General features: G+C 33.6%; 1 long non-coding RNA gene and 1 pseudogene across 1 annotated transcript; one reads left to right on the forward strand and one right to left on the reverse strand.

The window, feature by feature from the left end:
• Positions 1–1189: 1189 nt before the first annotated feature.
• On the reverse strand, positions 1190–4451 carry LOC112421877 (uncharacterized; annotated as a pseudogene).
• A 3167-nt stretch (positions 4452–7618) lies between these two features.
• Positions 7619–8521, forward strand: LOC120580608 (uncharacterized). Its single transcript, XR_005646403.1, has 2 exons — positions 7619–7753; positions 7867–8521. It is a non-coding gene; the product is annotated as an uncharacterized lncRNA (long non-coding RNA).
• The last annotated feature ends 2505 nt before the right edge of the window (positions 8522–11026 follow it).

Here is an 11026-nt window from a genome sequence, read left to right on the forward strand (position 1 = left end):
TCTCCCTCTCAAAGGCTTGGTTTCTAGGTGGGGGTCGAGGTGCGGATGTGTCACCTTTCTTCCTTTTTCCGGTATTCACGGGTTTCTTAGGAGCCATACCTGCAAACACAACCAGGAAATACCATACACAACAAAATAGATAATTAAACATCAGTATGGAAGCAATAAAGAGCAATTGGAGATTCAGAGGCTTGTTTCACAAAAATTGTTTCAGGTTCTGATGCAACTCGCCTCGCGAGCTATTTTACTCGCCATGGCGAGTAATGAGAAATTTCTGGGTTTCCAGATGAACCCTCGCTAGGCGAGTGATGGAGCTCGCCATGGCGAGTAGCCCAGAAAATGGCAAAAATCGATCCTTTTTCAAAAGTTGTTCCAGTTTCAAGATTTCTAACCCTATATTTGACATTTTCGACCCTGGTAATGACATAGAGATGAACTAAATCATGCTTTTGCTTTGGAATTCGAATTTGTTCCACAAAAACCCTATTTTCATTTGAAAAATTTACAAAAGGGTTAACAAAAATTGTGGATTGGAAGGAAAAACATTACGAAATTAAGCATGATTCTGTTTCATCTCAGTCATGTGGGTGTTAATTATAAAGAACAAGAGTTATCTGTCTACTACCCTAGGGTTTCCATGATAAATTGAAATGAATGGAAGCAAAGTGAATACAAACCTGAATCAGAATTAATCTAAGTGCAAAAATGATTATGCAAGGTGCTTGACTTGGATTGACTTGATGAAATGGAAAAGGATAGTGTTGATGTTTTAGGGTTTGAGAGACAAAATTTTTGGAATTTTAGGAAGTGAGAGAACTGAAACCGAAAATGATAAAGGAAAGTTGGTAATGGGTGGTTAAGTGAAGTAAATGAGAGGGTTAGTGACCTTGGAATTCGTAACTGTCAGAACCGTTGTTACTCGCCTCGCGAGCAGAGTTACTCGCAGTGGCGAGTTCTTTGGTGGTCAACGCAGTCAAATTCCAGTTTACTCGCCATGGCGAGGGGTTGTATTCGCCTCGCGAGCTTTGACAGTTCATGAGTTGCTTTCTTTTGGCTTCTGATTTTTGAATGGTTTTTGGTATGCACATGACTCCTATACCTACTATGCATTAAAAAGTAAATATATTACAAAGTTGGGTTGCCTCCCAACAAGCGCTTGTTTAACGTCGTTAGCTCGACGCCTTTCTCGTTAGGGTGGCCAAAATGAAACGGACAACACATCATGTTTTGTAATTCTACGTGTTGGGAGGAATTCCATGAATTTGAAGTATAATTGATGTGGAGTCCATATCCTCCCTAACCTGGGTTTGTTGAACAAGGCGCATATTTCGTCTATGACTCGACCAATCTTTGCCTCACTCATTGTCTTCCTCTTTTGTTCACTTGATTCTTTCTTGCTAAGTATCCGTTCCTGTTTCTATGTAACCATCATCACTGTAACGCCCTAATTGTTATTTAATTATTATTGGTTGATTTGAAATCCTTTTATATATGATTTTATATTATTATGTGGATTATGTGGTGTGTTATATTTTATTAAATGAGTTATTTTACTATTTAATAGAATAATTGGGAATTTAGAATATTTGGAGTTCAAGGGGCTGATTTAGAAATAAGGAGAATTGAGTAGGATTAAGTGGGAATAGAAGAAGTTGGATTAGGTTTAGAAAGGAAAGTGGAAAGGGAGAATTGGTCAGAAACATTTTCACGTGGAAGCAGTTTTTGGGAGAAAAACCAAGAGGGAGCCAAGAGTATCCAAGAGAAGATCGTGTAGAGCTTTGTTCATCAATCTAAGGTAAGGGTGAGGCTAACTCTCAATAATCATAGTGTATGTAAACTCTGAAATTGATTTAACATGTAGTTGTTTATGAATTTGGGAATTAGGGTTAGAATGTAGAATTGAATTGTGGAAAGAAGTAGATAATCTGATGGATTAGGGAGATAAAGGATGTTTAGATTGTAGATTAATCATAGACTAAGTTTCCAATCATTATTGGGGTTTGGGTTGATGGAAATTGGGATCTTCGTTTGAAAAATCGGTGTCTAAACGTTTTGCAAATAAGTGATTATGTGAGGTTCTGGAAATCGATTTTTGGGTGGTTGAAACTTGAATTTTTCTGTAGAATTGATAGAGTTAAGTGTCAGGAGCGTGTAGGCGAAAACGGCATCGAAAACGAGTTAACGGTTTGGATTTTACGCGCGAAAACGTGAAAATTAGAAAATCTGATGTTGTCTGTCGAGCAGAAATCGGGCTACGATTTTGACCAGGTTTTGGGGTGTTTCGCACGAAAAAAATCGTACTACGATGGGGAAAAATCGGGCTACGATTTGGCATGACCTGGAACTTTTAAAATGCATTTTTCTTCACTCCAAATGCCTCCAAACTTCTTCCTAAGTGTAGGGACTTTATCCTAACCATCTAGAGATGTTTTTAGGAAAGAAATAACGTTGTATAAAGGGTCTAATGAGTTCATGAGTTGGTCCTTGGGGTAGGAATGGAAGTTGTTTATAAAGGTATAGCTTTTCAGTGAATCTAAACTAATATAATTGATGTTGTTGGTTAATTTAAGCTATATATATTATGTGGAAAATGTATGATATAGAAAATGTTGTTGTTTATATCATTCAAGTTGTTGTTGATTATTAATATCATTAAATTGACCAAGTTATGGAGCAAGTCATAATTATTTATGCATAGTTGTTATTGTCGTTGTCGTTGTTGTTGTCTACGTTGTCGTCGATGTTTCTGAGTTGTATGTTGATATACACAAGTTGAGTCCATTGCATACTCATAAACCGTTGAGGGCTCATGCCCTGGAATGCTTTGTCATTCAAATTGTTGAGGGCTCATGCCCTGGAATGTTTATCATTCAAATTGTTGAGGGCTTATGCCCTGGAATGCTTTGTCATTCAACTGTTGAGGGCTCATGCCCTGGAATATTTTTATCATTCAAATTGTTGAGGTCTTATGCCCTAGAATGCTTAGTTATTCAACATGTTGAAAATGGTGCCACATGTATATTGTAGTTGTCGTTGTTGTTGATTAAGATGTTGTTGTTGTTGAGTGAGTATTTATTGATTAAGTTGTTGTTGTTGTTGTTGTTGTTGAGTGAATTGTTGTTGTTGCTGTTGTTGAGTGAGTTGTTGTTGTTGTTGTTGTCGTTGAGTGAGTTGTTGTTGATTAAGTTGTTGTTGTTGTTGTTGAGTGAGTTGTTGTTGTTGATTAAGTTGTTGTCGTTGTTGTTGTTGAGTGAGTTGTTGTCGTTGTTGGTGAGTGAGTTGTTGTTGTTGATTGAGTTGTTGTCGTTGTTGTTGAGTGAGTTGTTGTCGTTGTTGTAGAATCTTGTTGTTGTCGTCGTTGTTAATTGAATTAGTAAGTGTTACTAAAGTTAAAGAAGTAAGAACATTATTGTTGAATATATGTTGTTGTTTATATGATTATGAGATGATGATTATGTTGTGTTAACTATGTTATTATGAGATGATGATTATGTTGTATTGTCTATGTTATTATGAGGTGATGATTTTGTTGTTATACAATGATGTTTATGATATGATGAATTATGTTGTTATACGATGAATGTACATGATGTGATGAATATGATATTAATGTTGACTATAAGTTGATTGATGATTTAATGAAGTACTATACGAAGAATTATTATTATAAATTGATGAAATTTAAGTTGTTAAATGTAATTGATGAATTACATGCTTAATATTATTGTTTGTGAATCTCACCCCTTCTGATTGGAAATGTTGCCCTTCGTATGGGTAACTTGCAGGTGATGCAGAGTAGTAGCTGTTAGTTGCTGTTAGTTGTTGTACACACGAGTCTTAGGTGCTCTGATACGTAACGGGATGGGGATCTTTATTGTTTTCCATATGTTACGTGATTTATTATGACTTTTATGTTGAAGACTATTTAGACTGGATTTTTATTAAGTTGAGGCCGTTGTGCCAACATGATGTTTTATTAAGATATTTTCCGCTGCATTGAGATTTAATTTTGATATTATGAAATGATTGAAATAAATAGTAATTTTGCTATATTTACGTTCGAAAGAAGTGTAGCATTCCGTTTAAGGTGTTTTACTCTGATTTATGCTAAAAAAAATTCAAGTTGGGAAAACGGGGTGTTACAATCACTGCTCCATTATCAACAGTTTTGGCCTCTTCAGCATATGACCTTTCTTGAGGAAGTTATGTAGTGGCTCTAATTCTTCCATCATTTTCATTGTGCTACATTCGTCTAGTATTATGTCTTCCTCGGTATCATCAACACCTTCTTCAACAATCTTTCCGACTTCCTCAAATGTATTTGAATTATTTTCTTGTTTTCCGTGAGTGGATTGAATGTTGGCTTGAATATCCATGATTTGTTCTTGCATCATCTCCATCTGAAAGGATAGATTCTTCAATCTCTGATTGGTATCCTGCATGTTTATCATGGATTGCTGCATGAAGATATTCAAAGTATTTTCCACATTGGTTATCTGTTCATCTTCAGAAGGATATTGTTGATACTGTTGATATGATTCATATTCAAATTGATTGTAGAGGTTGAAACCATCAGGATCAGCCATGATTTCATTTATGTAGAGAATCTGAAACGGATATAACTAACAAGAAATTTTTCTTTGTATGCAAAGAGGGGTTAGTACCAATAACTATACAAAAGAAAATATATTTACAGAGTATATACTGATGCTTAAAATGATAAAATAGTCGCGATGTCTATGATATCTAAACGCCAGTCCCCGGCAGTGGCGCCATTTTGATGTAGTATTTTTGCATCAAACAATTGTAAGTATTTGTATCGTCTCCTCAGGGACTAGTGTGATATCGCGGACCGTTCGACACCAAATATTATTCTAAGTTAAACGATAATTTGTTGTTTGTTTGAATAACTAAGTTGCAAATGATAAAGTTGAGATTAATAGGGCGTAAAACTTGTTAGGATTAGAGTTCCTTGATCAAGCGTCACACGTAACCTAATGACCATACATGGATTCTAGCTTTTCTTTGATATTATCACGTATCCCTCGACAACACTATTCGTGTCCAAACAATATTGTGAAATCAATTGTATCATTCAATTGTCGATGTCTCAAACTATTGAATGATTCAAGAGTCGATCTTATCGTTCAATCGATGATTTCTCAATCTATTGAATGATAAGAAAGCTTTAGGTTTGGATACACAAGGTGATTATCAAAACATCGATTCCATGTCTAGAACCTATGTTTTGATAGATGGTTATTCTACACCTAGATTCAAAAGTATTTCTCAATCACAATTAAATCAAAGATAAACATTAAAGTGCAAGAATAACATCAATATCAAATCAAATGCTATAACCATATATTTATAGATCAAAAGATTACATGTTAAGTTAAGGTCAAGTACCTCTAATCCCAACAAAGGAGATTTAGCTACTCATTGTCATGGAAGCCTTGCAAGAATGAATTGAAGAAGCAAGATTCATTACAACTTGTGATTTCTCAACAAAAGATGAAGAATCCACTTTCTATCACTCTCACTCTATGAAGAACAAGCCCTATCTCTCTCTCTAAGAATGTTACAAGTGAAAACTATGAAAAACTAAGATAACAACTAACTATATCAATGAAATGGTTGAGTGAGCTATTTATAGAATTCTGATTCTGTATCAACTCGCCTCGCGAGCTCCTTCATTCGCCATGGCGAGTTGAGGTTCCTTCACCATTGGGTTTGTGCCACGTCATATGTGAAGAGTTAAACCGCCCTAACTCGCCTCGCGAGTAGACACATTCGCCATGGCGAGTTCTCTCGCCTTCCACTCGCCATTGCGAGTTGGTGGCGAAGGATCTTTGATGCTCACTGAAATTGCTCGCCTTTTCTGCTCGCCATGGCGAGTTGGAGGCGAGTAACATCATTTCTTGCCTCTTTGTACTTTTTCTTCATTTTTGCTCTTCGCCTGATGTCTTGAGTTCAAATCCTGCGCAAATGGGTGAAGTAAGATAAATAAAGCGTAAAAGGGCAATAATCATTTATCTCGGCTTTTTCCTCAATAACTTGCAAAACAAGTGTGCCTAAAATATATCATGAATTTAACACTTCCTAGCACTTATCACTGTTGCCCGCGATTATTTTTCATCTTATTTTGATGTTTGTTGATCTGTGCAACTGAAAGAAGCATTTACAAATTTATTATCAAAACAAAAAATGAATGATGGTAGAAGGAAAAATTATTAAAAAAGTACCGGCAGGGGAAAAAAAGGGAAAAATTATGAATGTGGACTATGTTCTAAAATAGTATGAAAATGTGATTGATATTTTTTATCACAAACTCGGTGATATTCTAAAAACACAACGTATTATTAAAGATGTAAACAAACAAACATAATGACATCTAAACAAAAGGAAAAAAAATACTTTGAATTAAGAAAAAAGGCAAGAAAAGAATTACATCCAGCGACACACTTTATAAGGACTTGACAGTTGACACACCCTATGTCAAGAACTTATATAGAATTGGAGTAAAAAGTTTTCCAAATACTGGAATTACATTTATCAAGTTACTGTTGGGAATTTGAATATTTAAGCAATTTTTTCACCAATTTTCTTGAATTTCTTTCAGCAATTTATTGGTATAGGATATTTGTTTCACATTCATGTATTTCTTTTTTAAAAAAATTTCAATGAACATGAAAATTGGTGCCCCATTTTTTTATGGTAACTGTCTTCCTCTTCTCTATCTCAAATGTTGTTGAATTTAATGAATGAAAACCAATAAAGGAGAAAAAAATGTTCATCTCCCATATCAAACTAATGAACAAATTATTAGAGAAAAAATAAATAACGTAAAAGTTTTTTTTTTTTTACTGAAAATAACAACATGTATATAATTTTACATTTAATTAATGATTAGCTTGTTCTTTTGTTGCAGTGAGTAGAATATATCAACACCTGTACCAAAAAAAAAAAAAAAATATCAACACCAACAAAAAACACTGTCATTGAAAAAATAAAGAAACACAAAACACCATTAAGCATACTTATTAACTTGCATCTATGAGATTGAAAAAAATACATATGATGATTTATAGAAATAACATGCAGAAACAGTAGATGAAAAGAGAAAATAACAGAGTCCCTCCCATCGTCCCATCTTCCATAAATTAAAAATAACATTTACTGTGGCCTTACCTTTTTTTATTTTATTTAGAAGAACTGCTTTTCTTTTTTGAAAGGGAAAGAAAATATTTGGTTTACATTTTACTTGCATGATATAAAACTGTCAAAAACAAAAAACTGCTGCCTTTTATATTTATTTAAAATAAATGTTGCTTTGGAATGCTTTTTTGAGTCATACACGGAAGTTACATAATGGTAGAAGTTAGAGGGTAATTTTGAAATGGAAAAAAGGCTACACCAAATCTATGTTTTGCCTTAATTCATACTAGCGTCCAGACGGGCACTCCCGTGCCCGTCTGTCCGCTTTTTCTACTGCGCTAACGTGTGTTACTTATAAACAATACACTCTTGTTTATTCCACTAATGATGATTAATCAGGATTAAAAATATTTGTGCTCACCAAAAAATATTATCAATGGAAAGCCCTTATTGTTATGGAAAAAGATACATAGACCACTCTTTCTATACACCATTTTGTACCACTAATGATGTGGTATGGGCATTTTCGTAATTTCACACATTTTATAATTTCATTCATCCCAGAACCATGCTTGCTTTCTCTCTCTCCTCAAACGTACTTAGTAAAGTTGACTTATATTCATTTCTTTAGTTGTGAAATTTTCCTAACAATCAAACAGGGTCCTTGAAATTGATTCTTAACATAAATTCTTTGATTTGTTTCTGCAGGATGTGTTCTTATAGATACAGCTACGCTTTTGCAGAATTCATAGTTTTTGTTCTTATTTTATTAAATTGCTTTCTTGGAGTTTGGCTGCAAGTTGTTAAAATGGCTAAGAGAATGGAACTGTGAGCACTTCTGGTAATCATTGATTTCGACAGCACGGCTCAACAAATTTACTTTGTTATAATTTTTTGTTGGAAGAACCAAGTTATGGTTATTTTGTTGTTCATAAGTACAATAGGGCCTATGATAAAGAAAATAGTTTATTTAAGAATTAAACAAGCTGGTAGAGGTTCATTCTTTGGTAGAGATCTGAACACTTGACATGGTTGTGGTGGTCGGAATTGCACTTGAAGCTTTGAAGGAGATAAGATGGAGGGCGGGTGGTGGTTCTCCGGATCCGGTGAGTAGAAAGAAGATGGCAGAGGTGAGGGAGAGGGGAAAGAAGAGAGAGAAAGGGGAGGAAAAGAAGGAGTGAAGGAGACTCTCACCGTTTTTTTATTTTATTGTTATGAACAATTAAAATTTACCATGTGTCAATTTTTTATGTGGAGGTCAAATGGTGTTTGCCACCTAAAGGGGTATGCCTATCACCACTCTATTGTTATTAATCAACACTTTCGCTATGTTGTAGTAAGATTAATCATATTTTTGGCACTATACGGTCTATACCAGATTGTGTAATAAGTTTCACATCTTCATCCCATCACTTCCAGGTCTTTATCCCTCACCATGCGCCCGTTTTATGTTATTTGCACATTCTCTTGAAATATCAGCTATCTAATGCCTCCTTTCTCAAGTTGCACCGATTCAAGAAAATTATAATTGTTTAGTTAATGAAATTAAAAACCTTTAAAATGTAAGCAAGAAGACAATCATAGAATTTAGTTAACACTATGGTAAAGAGTAGTATATAAAACTTATGACATAAGAAATAAAAAAACAGAAGACAATTAGAGAATTTAGTTAACACTATGTAAAAGAGTGATATATAAAACATACAAGGAAAGAAATAAAAACCTGATGATTAGAGATCTCACTGCGTTCTCCACAAATCGGTCCACTATTTTTTGTTTTCTTATTCTGCTGACATGTGTATTTGTGTGTGTGTGTTTATTTGTGTAATTATGGTTACAATTTATAAATTATTTAGATATTTAATATGTTTTCATACACTTGGATCATTTATGATAGAGCTCTCTATTTTTGTGTTTAAGTGAGACTCACATGTGCTCATACAAAATTACACACATAAAAACAACTTCAAAGAAAGCCATGAAATATCATAGGGGATAAATGATGATGGTCTTTGAATAATATAGAAATACATGAGAAATGTGTTTGTAATGATGGTATTCATTCCAAGCCATCCAAACAATTGAAACCTACAGTTTGAAGAAAGAAAAGAAAAGGAGTATGTCTTAGAGCTGAGATACAATTGCATGATCACTTAATAAAAATACGGACCCCATGCAAACTATTGCATGATCGGTTTATGTAATGGAGTGTTGTACATTGTAAATGATCTAATATTATCGTGGGGTGGAATTTTTTTCCTTCATAAGTTTGTTTAGATACACATAAGTTTCAAGATTTTCACAATTCAAACAAACTCTTAACTATGAATTAGAGGTTTGATAGATGGTTTCATTTCAATTATCATCATCATAAACATAAACTCTTACACAATGAAATGTATAGACCCAATACACAATGTTGGCAACAAATTTAATGAATAGACTCCAAATAATAATTTAATTTCAAACAATTGTGAGCAAAAGATTAACAATTTGTCATATATATTTGTCACTATAAATATATTTAAAAAGAATTCAAAATAAAATATTGCACAAAGAAGAGTCATTCCTCAAATTGATTAGTGTAACTACAAACACAATCCCTATCCCTATTCTAAACTTCCAAAACTGAAAATATCATGGTTTGGTCATAAAAAATGTGATATTTGAACTATGTCCAAAAATGTCGTTGAAAAAAATATAAAGGGATGGAAAATATGAACACAATGATATCTAAACCAAAGGGCAAAAAAACTTTGATAATGTCAATGGTCAAGAAAATAGTTTGATACTATAGACCATAGTATACTTTGAGAAATATCCAAAAAGGTGGAGCTCTCATTCTTAGTTCGTAAGGAAAAATTGTAAGAATGTAAAAGCCACACTAAAAAGAAAACGAAACACACACAATTGAAGCATGTCGCAAACTCAGCAACAAATGGAATTATGGATATGGTGCTTTTTATTGTTCCTTAAGTAAATTACTTTAATCTATGTAAATTTCAGTTTCAACTTCTCTATTATCTTGATTTTCTTTTCCTATTCATGAATTTTAGTTTTAGATCAAAAGTCCAAATTGGAACTAACATATAACTGTATAAATTTAAAAAATCTATAACGATGTTCAACAATTTTTCAATGAATTCAAATCGACAAACTGATGATCTGAACAAATCAAGAGAGAAGATAGAATGAAAATCATTTATGTTGTGTGGTAGTGAGTGCACACAAATCAAACCATTTTGATAGACACATATTATATGGTCCGCTCTTTCCGCCACATACCATGAAAGTGGTTCTGACAACCGCAAATTCCACCTATACCTCGGGCAGTTCTCCCCTCCCCTTGAGATTTCTGCTAATCATATATTTTATCGCTCATACTCATTTCAATTTCGCATCATCAGTAATCAAGTTTGCTGAATAATGACACAGGGCATCTGCATTAATTTTAAAATACATAGAAACACAAACAATACTTTGCATAGAAAACAAAAGCTTACTTTTAAAAATTCAATACAAACACGAACATTACGATCTGCCCAAGATTGCCGCCTTGTTCTAAAAAGGAAAAGGAAAACTGTAACAGCCCGATTTTTAGCTAGTTTTATTTAATTACTTTTACTGTGTGATTGTATGTGATTAATTGTGATTGTGTGTATTTTATTGTCATCGAGTGCATTTAAATGGATTACCGTATTAGAAAGGTATTTTGGTCATTTGGCGAGTAAGGGTAAAATGGTAATTTTGGTGAGAATTATTTTATTAATTGGTGAGAACCCTTATTTTTCTAAGTTACTAGTGTAGTGATTAGTTTTTACCGTTAGTGACCGTTGGTTATATTTTACCGTTGTTAGTAATTACCGTG

The sequence above is a fragment of the Medicago truncatula genome, chromosome 5 (genome assembly GCF_003473485.1).
Source record: "Medicago truncatula cultivar Jemalong A17 chromosome 5, MtrunA17r5.0-ANR, whole genome shotgun sequence".
In the NCBI taxonomy this organism is placed as follows: domain Eukaryota; kingdom Viridiplantae; phylum Streptophyta; class Magnoliopsida; order Fabales; family Fabaceae; genus Medicago; species Medicago truncatula.